Below are 25,524 nucleotides of genomic sequence, written 5' to 3' on the forward strand. Positions count from 1 at the left end.
GGGTTGAGATAAAATGAACTGCTTCCAGTGACCAAAGGGAGGAGGAGCATTTAACCACAACATGAGAACAGCGTATGCTCTCATTTAGGAGACTGAAAACATCTCTTATCTCTTAAGTGTCTCCAATATTCTTTAGCTTGTGAAATACTCCAGATAATCGCTATTTACATCGGATCTGATAATATTTTATACTGACTATGCATTTTATTGGCTTAACCAGAATTCAAAATTATACCTTTTATAATAATGCTTCTGATCACTTGCTTCGAAACAAACACTTTCTAGTTGAAAAATTATCAGCGACTTTAAAGTATAATAGTATTGATTTGGGAGCAACCAGCTCTGCACATTTATAAAAGGTAGGCTGACAGTCATGCTTTTAAACATTTTATATGTAATATTTCATTTCATCCATATAACAGCAGGATAACAGAAGTAATTCACTCTTCCCACTTCACAGATAGGGAGTCTGAGGCACATAACAGCTAATGTCACCTGTCCAACCTCATGCTGATAGTAAGTGGCACAGCTAGGAGTATGATCCAGACAGCCTGATTCTAAAGCTCACAGTCTTATCCCACCCTTTCTATCTTAAAACATCACAGTATTTTAAACTGCTGGAAAATGTCATCTTTTCCCCCTAGAGTGCTAAAGAGAAATAAACAATCTTGCTTATCTGGAGTTTAATACCTAATTATCTTCACATTTACAGTGTTTTTGATCTTCATTTCTCTACAGTGAATATATCTCAGTATCGTTAAGGGTGAACTGGTATCCATCAGCTCATGTTGACTGAGAAAAAAAAAGATAATATATAGCCCATTTTGAGTAGAAAGACATTCTGGTTTTGCCACTTTGAAATGTTTCACATACAGTTTTGGTGTATCCCAAACTCCTAACATAGATGCATTTGAAAAATCATTTAGTAACCTAAAACAAATACCAATAGATGCTGAGTGCCTTTAAGTCTATATCCAAAGAGGGAGGAAAGAGCAACAATCTTTTAAAAGTTACTAATTCTCTACCTAGACATGTTTCCATTTTTCATGGTTATAAAGAGTATTACTGCCAGCCCCAAACTGCCCAAATTTCCAGTCCCCAGATGGGCACATTGTGATGCTGCCTAGGCTATAAGTCACATCACAATACTTTTCCTCAGATCAGCCTGGCAGCTCAGCCTGCCCAGTTTCCCAAGGAGGGTCAGGTGGGGAGTGGTGCGAGACTTCTGAGTACTTTAAGGGGAAAGGAATTTTTAAAATCTTGCGTGACTATTTCTTAGGATGATGAGGAAATCATTTAATATGCAACCTTTATAGATTGCTGCCTAGCCTCTGAAACTCCAAAATGATTTCTGAAAAAATATCAACAGAAAGGTTTCATGCAAAATTCCTGCAATGTTAGATCCACTCAGCGTCCTGGCTACTGAAGACAGAGTATGACACACAGTGCAGATGCAAAAGCCAGTTTCACTTCTAGCCTTCCCTGCCACCATTTTCACAAGAAAATGAGGAGTCGCCATGGTCTTTGCTGAAAAACTTTTGTGAAGATTGGTGGATATTTTTCTCTCTTTCTGTTTAAACCTTGAAGAACAGAGTTGAGTGGAACTTACTTTCTGTTTCTGTTATCTAGAGTGAATTAAGAGTTTTAAGAGAAGCAAATATGAATCTCTTGATCTTGTGAAATCTCAAGTAGCTAAAAGAAGTATTGACATTTTTAAACTGGAAGTATTTGAATTTACCTGGATTTAAACCTGCATTGGCATTTTTTATAACATATATGACGACTGAATTTCTGTAGACCCAGTAGGAAATCGCCTATTTTTGGGGGAAAAAATCATCTTCCTGAACTTTGCGGTTATTTAATCAAATCTGCATATGGCTCTGGTGGATTTGTAGTTCTTTACTGCCTCCCTGACTTTGCATGTGTCTTTATACCACCTTCCAACTTCTTCCTTTTTCTCCTTATCACGATACTCTCTTCCTCTCCAAATTCCATCAGTCTTTAAATGTTTACTTCAAATTCTATCTTCATAAAGTTTTTCTCATACTTTCTTTTCTGTAAACTCTTTCCTGTGGCTTGAATGTTTGTGTCCCCTCGAAATTCATATGTTGAAACCTAATTCCCAATGTGATAGTATTAAGAGGTGGGGCCTTTGAGAAGTGATTAGGCCAGATTTCCACTGTGATGAATGGGATTAACGCCCTCACGATAGAGGCTTTTGGGAGCTTATCCCTTCTGCCATTTGAAGATGCAGCAAAGAGGCAGCAAACAGGTACCATCTGTGAAGGAGAGAAGAAGCTCTTACCAGCCATCAAGTATGCTGGTGCCTTGACCTGAACTTCTCAGCCTCCAGAACTATGAGCAATAAATGTTTATAAATTGCTCAGTCTAAAGTATATTTCACAGTAGTCAAAAGGGGCTAAAACACTCTATAGTCATTAATCATCTTTCTTACCTTATATGCCTATGAGAACTTAAGTAAGCTGTTTAACTTCTCTAAGCCTCAGTTTCCCAAGGGATAAATGGGGATAGTTATAGTGCCTACTTTGTAGTGTGATTATGAGGGTTAGATTATTGAATACATATGAAATATTATACTGGAGTCTGATACATTATAAGCATGTAACAAATATTAATTTTTATTAACATTTAATAGCTAATCGTATCCTTATTTTAAACACTTTTCAATTTTTTTCTATTTTCCACATGGTAGAGGTTAAAATTTATTGATTTATTTATAACATAATGCCAAAGATAATCTTTCTTCTAATTTTCAATTACATTGATAAAGAGTTGCCAATGACAGTTTTCTTAAAAGTCAGCTTAATTATAATAAAATGATTATAATTAAGCTTTATAATTATAATTTTATAATAAAATGTTTATTATAATTAAGCTGTGTAAGTGTAATAAAATTAAAACAAAAACATAAACAATTATAATAGTGTTTAAAAATTACCTGAATTAATTAATTACATTTCATTAATATACATAATGTATAATTATATATTTATTATACATAAATTTTATTTAATTATTTAAATTTGTATTTATATAAATTTTTATTTTTATTATATAAAATTAATAAATTTATATAAATATAAATTAATATAACTTAAATATATTTCTACATTTTAATTGCAATTTAATATATCACCCATGATACACTAAAATAATCATTTATTTCCCCCACCCCAAATTTAAACCCATGAAATTGTATTTTTGAGAAATTCTTATCTAAAATATCTGTCATACTGTAGAACTTCTATGAATATGAATGAATCAATATCCTAGTTACTGATATAGACAAATTATTATGCACCAAGAATTCTGAAGTATGACTTTATTGTTTACTGAAATCGCATGCAGGAAGAAATAGCTAGTTTTAACACACCAGTGTTATGTGTTCTTTTTTACATAATTTATACAGAGATATATCTCAAGATCTCTCCAAATCCCTCATAAATTTGTGATCTACAGGGGAGGGAGGGCCTCGTACTTTAAAGCAAACAAACTTCAACAGGCTGTTTGAAAGGTAAAATTGGGCAATATTAATTTGAAAGCAGGAACAGTTCAGCCATTTGTAGACAGTCAGTATGTCTGTCCAGAAACCAATGGGAGTATGCCACCAAAGATTAAAACAGGGTCCCAAAGTTTGTTCGAGAGATAAAATACTAAGGTCTTGTAAATCACAGAGGAGCCACTTTATCTGTATTACTTTGTTATCTTTAGAAAGTAGTTTTAACTCTTCAAGCAGTTTTAAACCATTGTGTAGTATTTTGCAATGGAGAAAAAACTATAGGTAAGATGGAAATATCTCTTAAGCTCTTCCTTTCCTCCCTTTGCATTTCCACGTCCCTCCTCTAGTTTTGTTCTTATCACTTGATGCCTAACTAGTGGGACTGTGTCCTTCCCAGTCTTCCCATTTTAGTTTTATCCAAACAACTTTCCATGCAATTGTCTGATTTATATTCCCAAAGTGCTGCTTTCAGCACGTATATAATGAATGGTTGGTCCATAGTAGCTGCTCAATATAGTTTCCCCTTGCTTTAAGTAACTTCCCACTGTCCAAAGGGAAAAACTTAAAATCACATCCTGCATGGTTTGTAAATCTCAGTAGGAAACTGTGGTATAATAAAAACTGTATTTGGCCTTTTTTCCTGGTTTCTACTACAGAGCTTCTAAAACCCTCTGCATTCCCTAAGTTATAGAGGTCTCTTTGTTATGCAAATGAAGTGGCTGACCATAGCCTCCTATGTAGTTTCAGGATGGAGGCTGGTCACCAGAAAGACCAACCATGGGATTAGAACACTCAAACGTTGGGCCAGCCTGACCTGAGTTAAAAACTCAACTAACCACGAGGGGTAGGGGGCTAGAGACCGAGTTCAATCATTTGGCCAATAATTTAATCAGTCATATAAATATGTATATATATATAGTGAAAACCCAAAAAAAATATGGACTCTAAGGCACAGGGGAGCTTCCTGGTGGATGAACATATAGCTATACCAAGAGAGTGTGTGCACTGAGTCCACAGGGTGAGGGTGTGGAAGTTGTGTGGTCTCTCCCTGACCTTGCCCTATATATGTCTTCATTTGGCTCTTTTTGAGATGTAGCCTTTATTTAAAAAAAAAAGCTGTGATCAAACCTGTGCTTTCTTGAGTTCTGTGAGTTGTTCTAGTGAATACTGAACCTGAGAGGGTCATAGGAGTCACTAAATTTGAAGCCAGTTGGGCAGAAGTGTGAGTTGCCTGGGACCTCCTGAGATTCTTGACTGTCATCCTAAGTGAGGGCAGTCTCATGAAGGACACTACCCCTCAACCTGTGGAATCTGGGCCAATTCTGGTAGTTAGTGTCATAACTGAGTTGAGGTGGAAGCAGAACAGAGACATTTGAATAGCTATTACTGGAATCTGTAGAAGTAGATCAAGTCACCAGAGCATGATTATGTATAGCATTGCTGCAATGGAAAAACTGATTTACTAATGGCCTGCTCAGGACCACAAAATGATAAAACTGCTTCCTCTAATCTGGCTTACCTACAACATGTTAGGACAGCCTCATGCTAAGGAATCATGCCCATGAGTCATCTGAAGATAGGAGTAGTCAACATATTTTGACTAGCCTAGGCGAAGGCATTTAGACTGCATTGTGAACCATGGTCTTAATTTCCCAGGGTCTTCCACTGGTTTATTTAGGCAGAAAAGATGAGTGTCCTTTATCACTTAGTTTCTCTAAAAAGTATTCTACCTAGGCCAAAAAAAAAGAAAAAAGAAAAAGGAAACCAAGCCTATGATAAGTTATAAGTAAGTGGATATGCTGTGTGAAGATTTGGATTTGTCTGCTCTTTCTATATCCTAGATAGTAATTCTGAGAAAAATCAAGGCGCTGGTACTGGTGATAGCGGTGTATGGGGGAGGGAGGACCCTGTCTATTGCTCAGTAAGCTATCTGTTTCCAATTTTGACAGTAAAACATAGCAACGGGGGAAAGAAAGGAAAAATCACAAAGCAAGTATCCACTGCCTAGCAGGCTCAGAAAAAATGCTTTTAACTTATGTTCGCTTATTTAACATAAGCTTATGAAGACATAACCTCCCTGAGGGGTAGGTATTAATATCCTCACTTTGTAGGCACTCAAAGTGCCTCAGAATTCCCTGAAATCTCATAGTAATTTAAAGAACAAGCATTATCATTCAGGGTTGTTTGAATCCAAATTTAAACTCTGCGCTCTCCTTTACTGCCTAGTTTGCAGCTTTGAGCCTCATTATGGCATGCACAAGTCACACTCTGGTTTAATAAAGCCAAGAAAGGTTGTCTTTTCCCCCTACATTTGCAAGAGGTGGGATGAGATTTAGTAACATTCATGTTAGATTGGAGTCAGCTCCTGAACCAATTTTCTTGAGACAAATCAGAGATTTTCACTGTCAAGACAATAATGAAAACTCTTTGCAGCCTCCTCCCTCAATGTTATCTCTTTCAGGCAAATTGGTGCTAATTCTGGGGCAAGCAGGAACAAGTAATCATCACAACCTCCTAGAGATATCCTTGGCACAGTTGCCCGGGGCACACTTGGCTGTGCTTTACAGAACGCTGTTCCCACGCCCCAGAATGAACTCTGACTAGTTGTAGATAGCCAGAAGTGACCCTTCTAGCAAGAATCCTTGATGATGCGTTCCCCCTGTCTTCCAGAAGACCTGCTAAAAGGCTCAAAATATGCTGAACTCACACTGGGCAGATGAGGTTGGGACCCTGCATTACTGTCTCTTTGTCATTAGTAAATCTTCCTGGCATGGTTAGCTGGGACCTAACATGAAGGGCCTGGCACATAGTGCCCAGCCCCTGGTGGTGGAGGTACAAGGGAGTAGGACAGGGCACAGTGATCTCTACAGTCTCACTTGGCCACCAGCAGGGCGGGCAGCTCAGGACGGTGTTTCACCTGGGCCAAAATTCTGAGCAGTCTGTGGACTGGTACCTGGGTTGCAAGCAGAGTGCACGTACTCACCAGAGAACACCTTTGGCTGAACGCACTCTTCCTCTCATTTCCTGAGGGTTCCCAGCAGTTAATTTCCCATGGAAACAAGCAGAAATCTGTTTTAATCATCTGGCATTTTTAGTATCCTAATTTGTATGGGAACCTGGAGATAGAGACATATGGTACATTCATTATCTAAGAAAGCTACAGCTGAAAGAAAAATAGTGAAAGCCAGTCTTAAAACTGGAAAGTTTCAGCAGATGCCCTCAGATTACTTTCCTTCATCTCACGGACTGTCAACAGTGCTGCCAAAAGTGTTGTTCTGTTTTAGCTCAGTATTTCTAGCAAGATTTACACTTGAACCTTGGTGTGTGCTTCCCTCATGGCCCTTTACAGCCTGTCAGCTCTTGTAGTTGGATATTGGAGCCCCCCATTAACCTCCTGAACCAGATACAGAGGTGGAATGAGCACAAGCTTAGGAGGAGTCAGTTAGACCTGAGTTCTCATCCTGACTCCTGACCTTAATAGTTCATTGGTGTAGGGCTAAAACTGAACTTCCCCATGCTTCATTTTTCTTTTTCTTTCTTGTGTTTTTTATTTTATTTTATTTTTTTTACTTCTTTGGAGATAGGGTCTTGCTCTGTCACCCAGGCTGGAGTGCAATGTTGTGATCTCAGCTCACTGCAACCTCCACCTCCCAGGTTCAAACAGTTCTTCTGCCTCAGCCTTCTGAGTAGCTGGGATTACAGGTGCACACCATCATGCCTGGCTAATATTTGTATTTTTAGTAGAGATGGGGTTTCGCTGTGTTGGCCAGGCTGGCCTCGAACTTCTAATCTCAAGTGATCTGCCCCCCCTTAGTCTCCCAAAGTGCTGGGATTACAGTTGTAAGCCACCAGACCCTGCCCATTTTTCTCATCTGAAAATTTCATTCATTCATTTAATAAATATTTATTGATTGTATATTTTGAGCCAGGTACTATTTTAGGAACTACAGAGATAGCAATAAATGAATACAATCCTCACCTTTGTGGGGTTTATATTCTATTTTGGAGGACAGAAATTGTAAAAAATGAGTAGAAGAAATACTATGCCAGCTGGTGGTAAGTGTTATAAAGAATAATAATGCAGAGACAGGGAGTATTTGGACAAGGCAATGACAGATTTTAAAAAGGCTGATCAGGGAAATGTCCTCACTGCGAAGAGGCAGTCGAGGAAAGACCTGAAGGAGGTGTGAGGGTGGGCTTGTGGCTACTGAAGAAAGAGCATTTTGGGAGAGGCCCTAGCTTTAGGAGATTACCAGGTGTTTTTGAGGAACAGCAAGGAGTCCAGTATGGCTGGAGAGCTTTGGGCAACACCAAAGAAAATTTGGCTGTGGTCGCTGTCACTCTCATACTGGAAGGGTTTGAGTAGAGGTGACGTGATCTAAGATGTATCAGGGTTATTCTAGCTGCTGTGGTAAGAGCAGACTGCAGGGGACAAAGTTAGAATGTTATCAGTCATCAAAGGGAGACTCCATGATGATTTGCACCAGGGTAATTGATGTCAGGTGATGAGAAGTGGCTGAATTCTGGTCAACACATTCTTTTGAAAGTAGAGTTTTAAGAATATGCAACAGATTGGATGTCGGGTAAGAAAGGGAGAGGAGTCAGAAATAACTCCAAAGCTTTTAGCCTGGGTACGGGGAAGAAAGGAGTGTCCATTTTCTGACATGCAAAATAGTTTAAGAGGAACAGGTGGAAGGGATGGGAAATCTGGAATTCTGTTTTGAACATGTTAAATTTGAGGTGCCAATTAGAAATCCAGGCTGGGTGCAATGGCTCATGCCTGTAATCTCAACACTTTGGGAGGCTGAGGCAGGTGGAATGCTTGAGCCCAGGAGTTGGAGAGCAGCTGGGCAACATGGCAAAACCTTGTCTTTCCTAAATATGCAAAAAGTTAGCCAAGTGTGGTGGCACATGCCTGTAGTCCCAGCTACACTAGGGGCTGAGGTGGGAGAATCATCTGAGCTGGGAAGTTGAGGCTGCAGTGAGCTGTGATCATGCCACTACAGCCTGGGTGACAGAAGTGAGACTCTGATTTTGTCTTTGAGAAAACAAGAGTAATCTCTCCTGATGCTTTATTGTGAGAAGCTGAGCTGATTGAGAAGTAAATAACTCAGTTTCTGTGCTTTCCCAGCTTGGGCACTATTATTTCCTTGTAGTGGATCTAATGGGATTTCATGGTCCTGGCACTGGAATAAATAATATAGAAAGTACACATCCCACCTCCACCACCACCTCCCATTTACCATTTTTTTTTTTTTTTTTTTTTAGGGTAGTTACAGGCTAGAGTTGGAAAGAGGATACTTAAGACTAAGGGTGTAGAGAAGGCCATGGAGAAGAGAATGTGTGTGCTTATATTAGTTTCAGGAAGGCTTTTGGGTCCTGAATGGAGGAGGCATTAAAGGCTAGAAGTGAGTTATACAGAGGAAATTATAATACTAACTTGCAGGGATGTTCACATCCTGGCTCAAAGTAGGGTTCTGTGAATCTCAGTTCACTTTCTTTTTCTTAAAGACAAGAACTCTGCATTATTAATCTTTGTACTCTTAGTAGGTATATAGTAAAGTCCCTATTTCCAGACTTGAATTTAGTCACTTTATGTCTTTATGTTTCTAAGGTACTGAAGACTTAAGGGTCAGGTCTAGGTAAAGTTTAGATTTTATTCTAGAGCAGTACTGCCTGGTGGAAATAAGATGCAAGCCACAGAGGCAATTTAAAATTTTCTAGTAACCACCTTTTAAAAAGTAAAAAGAAATCAATGAAATTAATTTTAATAATATATATAATTTAACCCACATTGGACAGGGCAGCAGTTGGGGGGTATTTTCCTCTCTTGCTTTATATGTTTGAGCCTGATATTTGACTGCTGACAGATGGTGTGTTTTCTGCCCATTAGGTTCAGATACTACTTGTTCTTTTGCTTTATATAGCAAGCAAGTTTTTTGTTGCATCTACTGGAGATATTCTGTGACTATCCAAGCTCACACACATGCACCTTAATATGTGGCCACTATTCCTGTACATGTTGGAGACAGGATCAAAAACGTTTTTAGTGGTCCACCTGCTTTTACCTCCCACAGGTGGAAACATCACTCAAAAACCACCAATAAAAGATCCAGTAATACCAACAATATCGTACCTACAAATGTTTGCTTGAATGGGTGGTCATTCTAATGGCTACATTTAAAAATGTTACCTTTCTCTGATTTTTATGTTAAAAATTTCTATGACGAAAAAGCATAAAAAAGCTGAAAGTAGGACACAGACAACTTGGAATTAGTGGCAGAATGTCTTCTAGGAAATGGCACACATAGAAAATAAAAACAGAAACAACAACAACAAAATAAAAACAAGTGGAAACTATCTTGAAAAATGTGTAGCCTTTAGTCACAGAATAAGTGGAGACTTAATTTACAATTCAGTTTATTAAAATTACCTGTTGGTACTTTTACTGACTCAATTATGTTTCTAATTTACAAAGCCCCTCCCTGACTTCAGGAATGCTAATGCTGGTCCTTAATAGGGAAGGCACCACAGCCGGTGCTGTTCTAAGCACTTTATATATATGAATTTATTTAGCTTTAATAACAATCTATGTCTATTTTAACAACCCTATACAGTAACAGCTCTTAATCTCAGCTCTGTCACTTGCTAGTTAGGAGACTCTCTGAGACTCGATGTTTAAAAATGTAAAATATAGATGAAAATACAACTCACCTCACAAGATTGGTGTAATAATTAACTCGAGGTAATTGTGAAGATACACAGAACAGTGCTTCACACATAGTAAGCTCTCACTATAGATCATTACTATTATTGATGACAAATACAAGATTTACTTTGCAAATCTCGAGGGAAAAGGTTACAAACATTCTATGGCAAGGAAGCCAGAGTAAGAACCTCCTCTCCTGGCTCAGACAGTGGTTTTCTGCTTCAATAACTACAGCTTTTCTTCTCTGTATACTAGAAAGTTTTGGAGCCTATATTAACAGGTTCCAGGTCATTAGGGAGCTCCTACTACAATGCCTGGCAAAAGCATACTTCAACATCACTAGCATTTTAAAAATTATTATTATATACTCTAAGTTCTGGGTGCGGAACATGCAGGTTTGTTACATAGGTATACACATGCCATGGTGGTTTGCTGCACCCATCAACCCATCATCTATGTTAGGTATTTCTCCTGATGTTATCCTCCCCTAGCCCAGCCCCCAACAGGCCCCAGTGTGTGATGTTTCCCTCCCTATGTCCATGTGTTCTCCTTATTCAGCTCCCACTTATAGTGAGAACATGTGGTGTTTGGTTTTCTGTTCTTGTGTCTGTTTGCTGAGAATGATGGTTTCCAGCTTCATCCATGTCCCTGCAAAGGACATGAACTTATCCTTTTTTATGGCTGCATAGTATTCTGTGATGTATATGTGCTACATTTTCTTTATCCAGTCTATCACTGATGGGCATTTGGGTTGGTTCCAAGTCTTTGGTATTGTGAACAGTGCTGCAGTAAACGTATGTGTGCATGTGTCTTTATAGTAGAATGATTTATAATCCTTTGGGTATATATTCAGTAATGAGATTGCTGGGTCAAATGGTATTTCTAGTTCTAGAATAGGAATATATGCACATGGTACAAAATTCAAAAAAATACAAAAAGATAAGCAGAGAAAATATACATGGTGTTATCAGGTGTTTTTTTTGTGCATCTACTGGGACATTCTGTGACTATCCAAGTTCACACTTTAAGATATTAAATTAGCAAATATATCTAGTAGTAGTCTATTGTTTTTACTGGAATGTCCAAAAGCCCAAGAGTTTGTAAGACCTGGAAGAAGAATCTTAGTTCAGAAATTTGATTGTTTCCCAGGGACGCTTTCTTACAGGCTCATATTAGCCATTGATTGTGTTAGTGATCATCTCACCAAGGGCCCCAGGGAGGGCTCAATAATCAGGCATAGGGAGTTAGAAGTGGGCAAGAAGAAGATTCAAGAGAAGGAAGATAAGGTGACAGGTGCCTACTGGGTGTCAGATATGACTAAGAATTTTATATGTGTTGTTTCTATTTTCTTAGTCACCTTGAAACATGGCTATTACTCTTCCCCATTTTGCAGATGAGAAAACTGAGCTGTATAGAAAGGTTGTCTGAGGTGTCTAAGATAACACAGCTGGAAAGTTGAGGAGTCAGGATTCAAATTTAAGTCTGGCTGGTGTCAAAATCCCCAGCCCAGTGACTTCGACACTACAAAATGGACAAAAGAGATGATCAGGTACCCAGAAGGGCAGAAAGTAGCTGAATTGCTAGTTGTTCTGAGTGCGCTAGGAAGGGAAGAGAGATACAGCCTGAAAAATGAACATTTACCACATCAAAACAACACCCAGTAGAAAAGTTGACAGCCCTTTTCTGTCTTACCGCTGATGGCAGTGGTGGGCCATCCCGAGCAGCTGCTGCCATTGTACCACCGGCTGCAGCCAGGCGGGACCCACCTCAGGCCCGGAGCCTCGCCACTCTGTACCTTGGCGCTGTGTCATTGCTCTTGCCCACTGCCACTGTGGGGAGGTGTGGGGAGGTGATGGACAGTCCCTGGAGCCTGCCCCTGGGAGCCTCCACGATGGGGCTGAGCTGAGTTGCCTTCTGGTGTGGGGGCAGCATAGTTGGGCACAGGGGCAGGCAGAGAGGGGCCCTGAGGTGGAGCTGGACCAAGGGCGGTGCTGCGTTCCAGGGAGCTGGCAGGAGCGAGGAGCAGGCAGGAGCCCCACCCTCCCAGGCGCCTCTACAGCCACCTGGGTTGGCATCTCTGCATTCTCAGGGGTCTGGGAAGCCCCCCCTCTTACCCCTCATGGGCTTGAAGGTGTCTGCTCCTACTGCCTGGCCTTTCCTTGCTGTTGGCTCCAATCCTAGAGTGGAGTTGAGGCCAAATGTGGGCACTGTCACAGCCCAGCTGGGTATACACACACTTGGGGCAGTGCTGACATGCCAGCTCCCTGGCACCTCAGTCCCCTCTGGACTCTGGGCACTGACAAGTACAGGAGGGAGGCAAAGGAGGGTGCTGAGAACAGCCCAGTCCTGGCCCTGCCCATGCTCCTTGACATGAACAGCCTGGGTGTCATGAACAGTAGCAGGAGGCAGACAGGCTCCTGGGTAGAAGTGGACAGGTCCCTAGTGAAGCCCCACCCTCAAACCAGGGAGGACCTGAAGCCTGGGGGCCAGGGTCCCAGTCCCAGGGACTGGAGGGAGAACTTGTGGTGCTTTTCCCTGGGCCCGCCCATGGCCACCCATGGACCAATCAGCACATACTTTCTCCCCTGTGAGGCCCATAAAAACCCTGGATTCAGCCAGACTCTGGCAGAGGACAGAGAAAAGATAGAGAGATGATGGGACCACCAGCTGCAGAGAGAAGCTGCCCACCCCAGGGACTCTTGTCCACTGAGAGCTGAGAAGACAATGGGATGACCAGCTGCAGAGAGGAACTACCCTCTCTGCTGACAGTTAGATACTCGTTGGGATGACCTGCCCAGCAGAGAAGAGCTTCCCTCTCTGATGACAGCTGAACACTCGTTGAGATACCCTGGCTATGGAGAGGAGCAGCCCACTGCAGATCTCCTCTGAGCTGTTCTATTGCTCAATAAAGCTCCTTTTTGTCTTGCTCACCCTCCACTTCTCTGTGCACCTCATTCTTCCTGGCACAGGTCAAGAACTCAGGACCTGCCAAATGGCAAAACTAAAAGAACTGTAACCCAAACAGAGTTGAAACATGCCCCGTGCTTGCCATATTGTGGGTGAAAAGGAGAGAAGAGCTGTGGCCCTTCAGGGAGCCCAGATCTGAGAGCTCCCTGAGCCAGGGCTTTGACTCCCTCTTTGGGGTTCCGTAGTTCCTGGCGTCTCCAAGTTTCTGGGTTCAGCTATATTCCCTGATGCCAGCTGGGGAAGCTGGTTGTGGTGCACCTGATCCAGCTGCAACCTCACAGAAAACCAGTGCCTGTGCTAGCACCTGGAGCTGCCTGTTCTGTGGCAGTAGCCAGCCTGTCTAACAGCACAGTGGCCAGACCCCACGCTTGCTTACACATCCCTTGCCACTCCACGCCTGACTCAGTCTTCCTTAGAGGGCATGGGATCCAGGCTGGTAGTGTGAGCTGAGTGCAGCCTGCCAGGCTGAGTGGGAAGAACAAGCCTAGAGCACCAAGCAAAACTCGGCAAAGGTACCACCCGCCACAGAGGTTTCCAGCCAGAAAAGTGACACCCCAAAGATCCCAAAACACCACTTTTCAGATATATTGGCAATCGACCAGGACATATTTTTAAAAATTTTCTCTTAATTTCCTTATAGTTTTTCCTGACCCATCACTGACAGAAGGGACACATTTTAAACATTCAGAGAGACCAGGTTTAAGGTGAGTATACAGAGCTTTGTTGGGAAAAGCAGATGTTCTGTACCTGAGGCTACCTTAGTCCATGCAAAGAGTCCTCATTTCTGTGACTAAGTGGAAATCAGCTATAGTTACTTGAGCACATCACTAAGGCTTTCGTAAATAAAAATTCCTGAATAAGAAAATTAGATACATTCTTCAGTTCTGGTGTTGTTACCAATGGTCTTAGTCAGTCTGAGCTGTGACAACAAGTATCCTAGACTGGGTGGCTTAAGCAACAGACACTTTGTTTCTCACAGTTCCAGAGGCTAGGAAGTCCAAGATCAAGGTGTTGGCAGATTCAGTTCTTGGTGGTGGCCCTCTTCCTGGCTTGTAGACGGCTGACTTTTTGCTGTATCCTCACATGACACACACAGACAGAGAGTGAGCTGTTAGTCACTTCTTGTAAGGGTTCTAATTCTGACATGGGGCTCCACCCTGTGACCTCATCTAAACCTAACTACCCCTAAAGCCCCACCTAATACCCTCACATGGTGGGTTAGAGATTTAATATATTATTAAATCTGGGGGAAGACACAAACATTCAGCCCATAACACTAACAATCACCAAATAATGTATACATACACAGTTTAGAAGTTGGCAAAGGAAATTCACATAAATCACCTTATTTGAACCTCACAGTTGTTAACTGTGAGGTAGCTATTTTTATTTTCCCTGTTTTACAGATGAGGAAGCTAAGTTGAGAAGCATTCAGTGATTTCCCCAGGGTCATCTGACTAGTCAGTGGCAATGGTAGAGTGCAAATTCAGGTTTTCTAATTCCAAATCCCGTGTTCATTTAGCCGCATCAGGAATCAGGCCATTCTGCTCCTAGTGTTAACAGCAATAACAAAACAGGAGCAGCAGCTGATGTTTATTTGTTGCTGTACCATGGGCCAGTCTCTTTAAAAATATTCTCTCTCAGGGTAGATGCTAGCATTTTATTTTACATCCCTGAGAAAACCTAAAATTATCAAGGTTAAATCACTTTCCAAGGTCACACAGCCAGTATATCACAGAACAAGTATTTGAACCAGGTTTGGCTGAGTCTAGAGACTATGTTCTTAATAAGCCACTTTGCTATAGTGGCCCTTTGAAATGCTCTTTGAAAGACAGTATGTAAGATGAAAATATTATGTTAGATATATTTATTGAGATTTTAGTCAGAAGTGGATTTCTTGCCCATTAAAAGCACCAGCATCTTACACAGTGCTCTATTGGAAGTCCTATTTTTCAGGCACCACAGATGGAGGACAGATGTTTTTTTTTATGCTCTGAAAGGTCTACTTTATGTAGCTGACTATGATGAGATTGTATCCGGTTCTGAATGTTTCAGGAAAATGGCATCAGGCAGATCATTCCAAGTGAAAGCCAAATCAAAGGCATTATTGCACAGATTTGATAGAAAAAAGAAAAGCCAAAACAACAGGATGTTATTCAGTGGTATGGGTGGAAAGTTTTCAGAGTTCATTCTAAACCACACAGACATTTTCAGATGTGTTCCACCCTACGATTCAGCCTGAAGTCAGAGAAGTGCATGTGTGCTTGACTGAGACGTGTGTGACGGTGAGGTGGCAGGCGGATTGGAGGTTGGGTGCCACAGGTGTGGGTAATGCAATACTGAACTTTATTTCAGTGTGACTTGGAATAACACGGAAAGCATGGAGAATGAGTGGAAACTGCTGTGACTTAAGTAGACTTCGGATAAACAGGAACTTTCTGTGAGTTCAGAAAACATAGATGCCTGAGTGTATTCTGAATACTCATTTGGGAAGAATGATTAGACTTCTAAGATAATAGTTCACAGCTTTCTTTGTGAATATTAGAATTACGACTGCAATACCTGAGAAGAATTTTCAGGCTCAATACACAAGTGTGCTTATGTTTTGACCAAGCTAACTTCCAGGTTAGAAAGTCCATTTGCTTTCTACAGAGAATCATAGCATCTCAGAGCCTAAAAGTGGCCTTAGAGTCACTTAGCTCAATTTTCCTTATTTTACTGAAGAGGAAGCTGAGACCCAGTGAGGTCTAGTGGATATAATGGCATCAAACTTAACACAGTTGGGAATTCCCTGAAGATTAAAGGATACTAGTTCAAGGCAGTGTATGCAGATTTGGTTGAGTTTTTGCATACTATTTAAGAGGGCAAACTTTGAAACCAGATCTAGATTCTAAACCAGTTTCCTTTGCTTACTAGCTGTGTGTCCTTTGGAAAATCACTTAACTTCCCTAAGCCTCAGTTTTACCATCTATAGAATGAATATGTTTTCTTCCTTTAACATCATTATACCCCATACCCTCAAAGAATATATCCAAAGTACTACTTCCTTATGCCATTTCCTTACCCCAAGGCTTTAACAACCTTTCACTGTTTCAACAGTTCGGCCACAAAAGTCTCCACTAGTGGTTTCTGGCACGTGCCTTTGCCTGTAGGCATCCTGGCTGACCCACTGGCCAGCAGACGCCTTGCAAATATCCAGCTTTCAGCTATTCATTCATTATACACCTACAGTGTAGAATACTATAGCAAATCGTAGGTGCAGATACTATATGAGTCAAAAGGGACATAAATATGAACAAGATTTTGTTTCTGTCTTCAGTAGACTGAGTGGGAAATCCATAAATAACCTCACTGCATTGGTATAAGGGTTAGGAATAACCAACTCCATCCAATTTGGGGGAAATAGGTGGTCAGAGGAGTGATACAGTGATATTTTATCTTAGTCTTGAAGAATGAACTGAAGTTTATTAATATGTGTATGTATGGAAAAAAGGAACATCTGGTTGAGCGAACAGCCTGGGCAAAGGCATGGAGGTTAGACAGGCTTGGCAGAGAGGACCGCCCTGTAGTTCCATGTGGTGGGCTGGCAGGAATGCATGTGGGAAGTCCAGCACTGCCGGGGGACTTGGATTCTGGCCAAAAGAAAACCACTGGGGTCAGGTCACATTGCTGCTTTGTTAAATCCCACAGGGCACAAAAGGGCAAGAAAGTTCACATTTCTGGTGAGTCACATGTAAATGGCTGTATGTTTGCCAAGGTCTCAGCCAAAAGGTACTGAGGCTGGGGGCATCTTTCACATCAGGTGACAGAGACATTTCTGCTGTTGACACCATTCCAGTCTTATGACTTTAGATTTCATTATATCAAGCTTCTACTATCTATAATTACAAGAGACAAGACTTTAAGTCATGCTGCCAGGCTGTGGTGAGGACAAAGGATGTGACTGTGGCAGATAGTATCAAAGAAGACCTTTATTGCCCCATTCCCAGTAGGTCCCTGAATGGGTGCTGGGTAAGTTCCGGTGAACAGTGGGGAGCCCAACGCTCCGTCCTACGTTCCCTGACTACCTGCTGCTTCTCAGAGATGGGGATACCACAGGGAATGGCCTTTCTTAAGCCATTTCTTGGCTGTCCCTCCTCTTCATGGTAGGAGAAAGAAGGAGGGAAGAAAGGACTCATGTGCTCCTGGTAGGCCAGATTCTTCTTTTTGGGTGCAGTGCAATTTTCTCATTCAAAAGGGAACATTCCCTTCAAATATCAGCCAGTTGGTCAGATGTTTATGCAGACTCTCAAAGCTGGGCATCAACATTTCTGGTCCACATGGATGCTGTTTACACTAGATTTATAGTCTAGTCAGGGAAACAGACACTAAACAAGTCATAGTTATCAAGAGGATGGATACCTCAAAGTATAGTACCATGTGCCCTGGGAACAAACAACAGGGGGATTTAAGAATGGACTGGTCAGAAAAATGCCACCTTGAAGAAGTGACCATTTATACTGAGAACTGGATGAACAGGAGTTAGCTAGGCACAGGAATTAAGGAAGAACATTTTAGGCAGAGAGAAATGCATGTGCACAGACCAAGGCAGGAAAGGATATGCTTTGAAATATTTCTACCATCTTTGGAGGAAAACTCATTAAAGCTAACATGTAAAAAGCAGCCCCCAGGGTCAGACAAGTTGCTAACATTTTGCACACATTATCTCATGGAATCCTCCTAAGATCTTATGAGGTTTGTTTCTATGAGGAGCGAGTCTTGTTTGTCCCTGCTGTCGCCTGCTGTATTCACAATACCTTAAGCAGCACGTGGGTAAGTAGCACACACTCAGTATTCATAAAATAAAGCTTATACTTTACAGACGAGGAAGCTAAGGCTCAGAGATACAAGATTAGTCAAGAGTTACTGTCAAAAATAGGATCCAGGTTGGAGATGAGTAGCTTCTGGGCTGTCAGTCCAAGACAGTGGTCTTGTCTTCTTCCAGATAAAGCAGAGACTAGGCCTCGCCTTGGACAGTCTTAGACTGGGCGTGAGAGCACAGAACAGATGAACAGCACATAGCTTCATCTGCCCGCTGCATATCAGATGAACTTGGTGGGCACATAGTCTGCCCTTGGAGCTGGCATCCAGGTGGGGCTGAACCCTAAGACCAGGTGGAATTTAACATCCCTCAGCGCAATGAAACCTAGAGCCATGTTTCTCCAATGTGGAGCCTGTTAGCTGACCTGACACTCAGGTATCAGCTGAACAGAAACCGGATAACTTAAAGCTGTCAGTCCTGTTTGCCCCAGGTCAGACTCTGGGAGGAAAGCCAGTGATAAGGGGTCAGCCTCAGCTTTCAAATTTTGGTGTTAAAACCCAAGAGAACCAAGTACCTCACAGGTCACCTTTATACCTGTGCACCCTCAGGACATTGCTCTTAACTGGGAACTGTAACCTGAGCATTGTGAAGGCCTGCTGGGAACGTTCCTATCTGTCCTGCCCTAAATAACTCCTCTTCACTGCCTACTTGGCACTCTTGATGGGGAGGCACTGCAGAACAGCCCTTTAAGATAATTCCATCCTCCTTCACTTGCTATTATACTTGAGGTTCTTTTTTGGGGGGGGACGGAGTTTTGCTCTTGTTACCCAGGCTGGAGTGCAATGGCCTGATCTCAGCTCACTGCAACCTCCTGGGTTCAAGCATTTCTCCTGCCTCAGCCTCCCGAGTAGCTGGGAATACAAGCACATGCCACCATGCTCAGCTAATTTTTTATATGTTTAGTAAAGACAGGGTTTCACCATGTTGACCAGGATGGTCTCGACCTCTTAACCTTGTGATCCACCCACCTTGGCCTCCCAAAGTGCTGGGATTATAAGGCATGAGCCGCTGCGCCCGGCCGGCTTGAGTTTCTTTAGTGAATAAAAGTCTTGTTCGTGTGTCATAAAAGTGAATCATTTCCAAAGCTGAAAAAAGAAATGTATGACATGCTCAAGTTCTTAAGAAAATTACTCAGTATCAACACGTCCCACTCACTCAGCACTTTATGTAGTTCAGAATATTGGAGTTGGAAGGCCGGCTAGCCAGCATCTAAGCCCACCCACTCAAGAGGCTCAGTTAGGCTGGGACCCTGTGCATGCTGCCATAAGGCAGATCACACTGGAAATGGCAGGATCATAAGGGTTGGTGCTGAAGCCCAGAAGTTACAAGAACCCTATTTTCTCTCCCTCTCTTAGACAGCCTCCAGCATCCTCAGCATCAACAACTTCCTCAAATCACAGCTTACCCTGAGAAGCTTGTTAATTTCTTCCAGGCCCTTCTAGTCATTAGCTCAGCTGGGGCCTTCACTGATGATATGAGACAATACCCAAGCCGTCTGCCTTATTTCCAGCATGCAAAAAAAATCTCTATGGACACTCTGCTCTTCAGGAGAAATTGTTATGTTCACTACCAGAAAGAAATAAAAACAGAGAAGGGCCAATTTCTTTTATCTTCTAGAAGAAAATTTAAAAATAGTGCTAAGCCCAGTAATTTGATAAGTCATCTTCCTTTCATAGAAGAGCTCAGTGGAGAGGGCCTGGGAGCCCTTAGAGCTGCAGTCCCACTGTGTAATGGGCCTTGGGGACAGCTGAACAGGTGACTCACATGTACCTGACATGCCAAACATGCCAAATTTGGAGAACCTTAGGGAAAATGCCAAGTGAGCCAGGACTAAATGGCAGTGAATTGTTAGAGCTGAAGTCGAGGGTTTCTTCCTGCTTAGTAGTGCATTCAGCCAGAAGGCAAAGCCAGGGTTACAGCATCATCCAGGGCAAGGAAGGCAGCGTCTTATCTGGAACATGGCATGAATTCAATAAGGACAGAATAACTTGTCCCTCCTCCTCACTCTTCTCACTCGCCAACATTCTAAATCAGCAGAACGAATTTAGCCTGAACTGTGATTAGAAGTCATTTGGCAAGTCTAAAATGTGTGCCAGCATTTTCTTATAATAAATCAGCACTCTCAGGGAGTTAAACTGGAACTTCCATTCTCTAATAAAACCCAAACTGACAGTGAGCTTTACTTGCAAACTGAAACAAAAAACACAAAATGTTAACAATTGCTTTTAAGAGGTTGGGATCCAATATCCAACATCACCCACGGGGTCAGAAATCCAGCATGACACTCCATTCTTCTAATGAGAGCAAATAGACTCATAGATTTAGGTTAAAACATTAAAATATAAACTATGCACTTTAAAAATAATCACACAAAGTTTATGAATAAATGGGTTATTTGGAAGAAATTATACTAAACTGTTTAAAACTGTGTAGGTATGCACGTGTCTACATGTGTATCAATCAATCCTTTATAACATTCAGAATATTCAGAGCCCACACATTATAAAGAATAGAATACTGAATTAGATGTTAAAATCCTAGACAGTGTTCACACCCTACCACTTACTAGCAATATGCCCACGGTAGTGTGTAGTATATACAAAGTAGAGTCTATGGTGCTATGGAGTCTCTAGTTTAAAACCTGACTCTTCCATGTGCTAGCTATATAATCTAGTATGTTAGTTAAGCTACCTGAAACTGTAAAATAGAGACAATGCCTACTTGATACTCTTTAAGAATTAATGTTTATAAAGCCCATGGCAGGTGCTTTAGTAGTTCCCAATGATGGTAACTACTCAAGTTGTCTCTTTCAGAGCCGAGTTTGCTTATATGTGAAATGGGGACAATGGCCTAAAGTTCTCTGGTAGAGTGATGCACTGTGCATGGGAAGGGATTATCATTAAGATGCAGCCTATATCTAAAATGAATGCAGCTTGTTAGAGAATACACAGATTCTAGAGTTAGGTAGGAGACACAGGTGCTGGTCTGGCTCTTCTGCTAGGCTTTGGTTAAATGAGGATTATCTGTGCTCTTCAGAGCCAGCCCAGCAGTGCGAAAAGAGCACCCAACAGGGGCATGCACAGATCTAGGTATCATCTTCCTGAGTCACTGGGGTTGTGATCTCCAGCGAGCCACTTAACTCTTCCTTCTCAGCAAATTCTCCATGGTTTCTTTTCATTGGGAAGTTCCATGATTCCAGAATTACATTATAGGATAAGGAGGAAAATAAAATATACAGGAAGTGACTCAGGCTCAGAAGTAGACAGAAACTAGGATATGGAGCAAGGAGGAGGCCCTAGGATCAAAGCAGACTGGATGAGACCACTGAGCTCTGAAAACCAGAGTTTTCAAAACGCCAAGGTGCATATGAGAGGATAAAGTTGACATTTAATGTTCAGCTAAATCTCTGTAGAAACAGGCTGTGCAGACCTGTAGGTTGAATATGGTTCCTCTTCTGAACAGTCATGAGACATTGCGATGGTTATAAATTTAAAAACTTCTTTTTCATCTGTAAAATCAAAACAACATACCAAATAGGGCTGTTGGCTGGATTGAGATAGCACATGTGAAAAACCTAGTAGAGTGCCTGGCACACAGTAGGTGCTAAATAAAGTTATTGTCATATCCCACCTCAATACTTCTACAGCAATACTCTCCAGACTCAAGGAGCAGGAACTAAATAGTTATTCTCTTGTCTCAATGTGAAGCCAGCAGTGAGGTTCCTGATGTGCACTGTGCCTCTCTGATACCACAAGCCAAGCAAATTTTCCTCAGGCCACTTAATGCAGGTTGAATCGATTCTTCACTTGGCTACTTCTTTAGGCTTTCCCTTTTCACGGAATAACTGCCAGAGAAAGGCTCACTCTATTACGAAAAGGGGGGTTTGATCCACTTGAAAAAGAGAACTGTTCTTTTCACCCCTTGGGAATCTGAGAAGTTTCTCTATGTATTACTATAGACAAAGGTGTAAATCCAACCCCACCTTGGGGAAAGGTTCGAAGGAAACTCCGTTCACCCAGGTGGTATTTAGTCCCCGCCAGCTGTGCAGTTTCAGAAACTCCAGAAGGGAAACCTTCCCACCTACTCCTTAATGACTGAGAAGACTTTCAAGGGAGAAATGGTTTTTCACACCACAATGGTAACTCATTGATTTCTGTTGAGAAGAAAATAGTCATGGCCACATACAAGGTGCTCACATGCTAGGCTGTGCTGAACTAAGGGTACGTGCACTTAAACAGGTGTCTGGGGTATTAAATTTACAAGGAGCAACTACATGTCATTGGAGTAATTGGAAATTTGGTGCCCGTTAACTCAGGTTTCCACATGTAATTCCTTATGTTAGCAGCCTAACAAATGAAAATTGGCCATTAGCCCATTCAACATATGGAATAAGCCTCTTATTTTGAATTTGAAACAGTGGCAAGAAACTACGTTCTAGAAAGAGAATCTTGGTAACTGGGAGACATGTATTTTGGTGAGCACAAGCTAAAGCATCATCCTTGGAATAATAGGTATTTCATACACTTGAAGAAGGGAGTTAGTCACAGGTGGGGACATGTAAGCTTGGAGTGTGGTGGTTGGGGCAATGCTGAGCAGCACAATCCGAGAACAAGAGAGAGAGCGAGAGCAAGAGTGAGAAAGAGCCCACAGAAGTGGTTGGAGGGAGTAGATCTGGGAGAGATAAGGGTGGCGGATGAGAGAGTAGGATGCTTTGAAAGGGAACAGGAAGGGAGACATAGCAGCTGACAGGCCTGCTCACAAGGCCTGGGGGGCTGATTGTGGGATATTTGACAGAAATGCCATGAGCTGTGAAAACGCTCATATTCCCTACAGCCCCTAGGCCCACTTGTCTTTCTGCTAAAGTATCTTTAAACGCTATCTCATTCTTGCTAGATAGAGTTTAAGTTTTCAAAAAAGGAATATGAAGATAGTTAAAAGGTTCATGACTTTTTTTTTTCCAACAGAAAGCCAGTTTTCCCATCTCTACTAAACACATGTTGAATGAACATTCTAAGTATGTTCTTTTAAAGGGGTGCCAAATTCTTACCTGCCTAGAGTGCCCACACAGTATGATCTGTTCTTGGTGCCAGGCACCGCATGGGGTTTTCGACGTGTATCTCATTTGAGATAGAGTTACTAAGTGAGGGCCAATGAATTCTCAAGATCTTACCTTGGGGGCTGCATTTGATAAAGGCAAGGCGAAGAGAAACTGAGCACAGGAGTAAGAAACTGGATGCTGTGGTTTAAGGACCATTATCAGGAAGGAGAGTAGGCTCTGAAACAGTGATTACAGGGTCAGTGCTGATTCATAACTTTGTAAATCTTTCATACCTGAAATTGAGGCCCTCACTCCATGAAGAGGGTTGGCCAAGATTTACAAATGTTGATAAACCTAAAACAGCATTTTCCCTCTACCTACAGAGGCAAGGATTGAGAAGTCACTGCCCTTGGCAAATATGTGATTGGTAATCTGTGTAAGAGAAATTACCAGGAGGAGCAGAACCTGGGGCATGTGAAGAGCCAGAGAGAAGTGGGTTAAGTAGTGAATAGTCAGTGAGGAAATAGGGCTGACCAGGTTTAGTGTTAAAGGAAAGCAGAGAGAATCTGTGATGGCTTCGCAGGTAAGATAGGCATAAATCTTTTCTTCCAAAAGAAAGAATCTGGAGTTATATTTACTTGCAGGTGGGTGTTGCTGGTGTGCTTCTATTTGACATTTTCTCCTCTCAGCAGTAGAGGGAAGTAGAGAGTGAAAAATGACGTGGGTTGAGCCCTATAGGAATACAGAGGCATCCAAAATGGAAGGTATTTATCATAAGGAAATAATTTGAAAATCACACAAGCAGACAGGCAGCTCTACAGAATCTCTGCTATTTAGGAGGCAGACAGACTTATGACTGGAGTCTAGGGGAAGATGAGTTAAAAAGGGATAAAGAAAGGGATTTGCATTTTTAAAACACTATGCATGTTAAAAGCAGCTTTTCCTGATCCTTCTTTAGCATGTCAATGTAGGGTGTTATGTAAATATGGGACTTGAGTTTGAGGTCTGGCTTCCTGCCTTTTGGATAAACTGCTTCTCTCTAGACCTCAAGGATGAGAGGGACAAAGAACACCAGGTGGGACCAGAGAAGGAAACACACCCGTAACAAAGTTGCAGCTCCAGAGAATGGAACCCTGCCCTCAGCTGCACTGGAGTCTCTCCCTTCCACAGTCAAGCCCTTTACCATTTTTTCAAAAAGCCATTTTAAAATGTGGAAGTGAATGCTGAAGTACCTGAAGCCACAATTATTGCTGTGTTTAGAGGGGCACGTCACTGCCCTGAAGACTGTTAGCACATAACTCCTGCATCTGAAAGTACCTAGCAGTCCCTGAAAAGCTGCTAATGCCTGGAGGCAAGCACTCTCTTTGTTTCAATAGACCTCCTCTTCCTGAAGCACTTAGAGATGGGGAAAATGACTTACTGCATTTTTAGAGAATACGACCAGGGAACAATTAAGTTACTTTCCTTCATAATCTGATTCAGTCAGTCTACATATATTCCAGCAAAGTTCTGGCTATCAGTTTTCTAATGTGGTTCTGAAACTGGGGGGTGGGGGGAGGTGGGGAAGAGACTGTTTTCTATCCAAAAGTTCAAATTATCATATACGTATTTTATCCAATTCAATTTTTCTCTCCTTTGACTAAACCATCTCAGAATTGCCTGTCTTGCAGTTTTTTGTTTACCTGGTTCACAATTCAAAGTTAATGTTAAATTAATAGGAAATGGACACAGACACCAAGAAGATAGCCGAGAGATGAGGTGTTCTATGAGCATCTGTTCCTGAGTAATTCCAAGAAAAGATGGGCCCGCTCATGAGAGACCTACTGCCCCGCAACCCATGTATTTTAGGCTCCATGCAGCTCTTTTCAGGTGCTTGTTATTTTGTGGTCATGGTAGTGAAGAGGGAGACCCAGGCATCTGAGATCAACTTCCCCTTTGACTATCACACTGCATTTCAATAGAAGATAAAAGGCTGACCGACTGGTGCCTCCTGTTTCACCTTCCTGTAGGTGGCAGGCTTGGTCTTGAGGAAACTCTCCGGAAGACACTGTTTTTACTTAAAACAAGATCAAACCAGAAACCTTTTCACGTGTGAGTCCTAAAACTGTAAACCGGAACCCTTTCATTTGTGATTCCTGAAACTGTAACCTTTTCACATGTGAGTTCTAAAACTGTAAACCGGAACTCTTTCTTATGTGATTCCTGAAACTGTAAACCGAGACCCTTTTCATATGTGATTTCTTTTTTTTTTTGAGACGGAGTTTCACTCATGTTACCCAGGCTGGAGTGCAATGGCGCGATCTCGGCTCACCGCAACCTCCGCCTCCCGGGCTCAGGCAATTCTCCTGCCTCAGCCTCCTGAGTAGCTGGGATTACAGGCACGCGCCACCATGCCCAGCTAATTTTTTGTATTTTTAGTAGAGACGGGG

General features: G+C 41.9%; 1 protein-coding gene across 1 annotated transcript in view; it reads right to left on the reverse strand.

Annotated features, from left to right (window-relative positions):
• Positions 1-6,572, reverse strand: part of LRRC8C (leucine rich repeat containing 8 VRAC subunit C) — a 110,327-nt gene extending 103,755 nt beyond the window's left edge. Inside the window, exon 1 of the mRNA XM_017498343.2 lies at positions 6,504-6,572. The gene's annotated coding sequence lies outside the window, so the exon portion shown is untranslated. The remainder of the gene's footprint in view (positions 1-6,503) is intronic.
• Between the last annotated feature and the right edge of the window lie 18,952 nt (positions 6,573-25,524).

Source organism: Cebus imitator, unplaced genomic scaffold (assembly GCF_001604975.1).
Source record: "Cebus imitator isolate Cc_AM_T3 unplaced genomic scaffold, Cebus_imitator-1.0 Scaffold240, whole genome shotgun sequence".
Taxonomy (NCBI): domain Eukaryota; kingdom Metazoa; phylum Chordata; class Mammalia; order Primates; family Cebidae; genus Cebus; species Cebus imitator.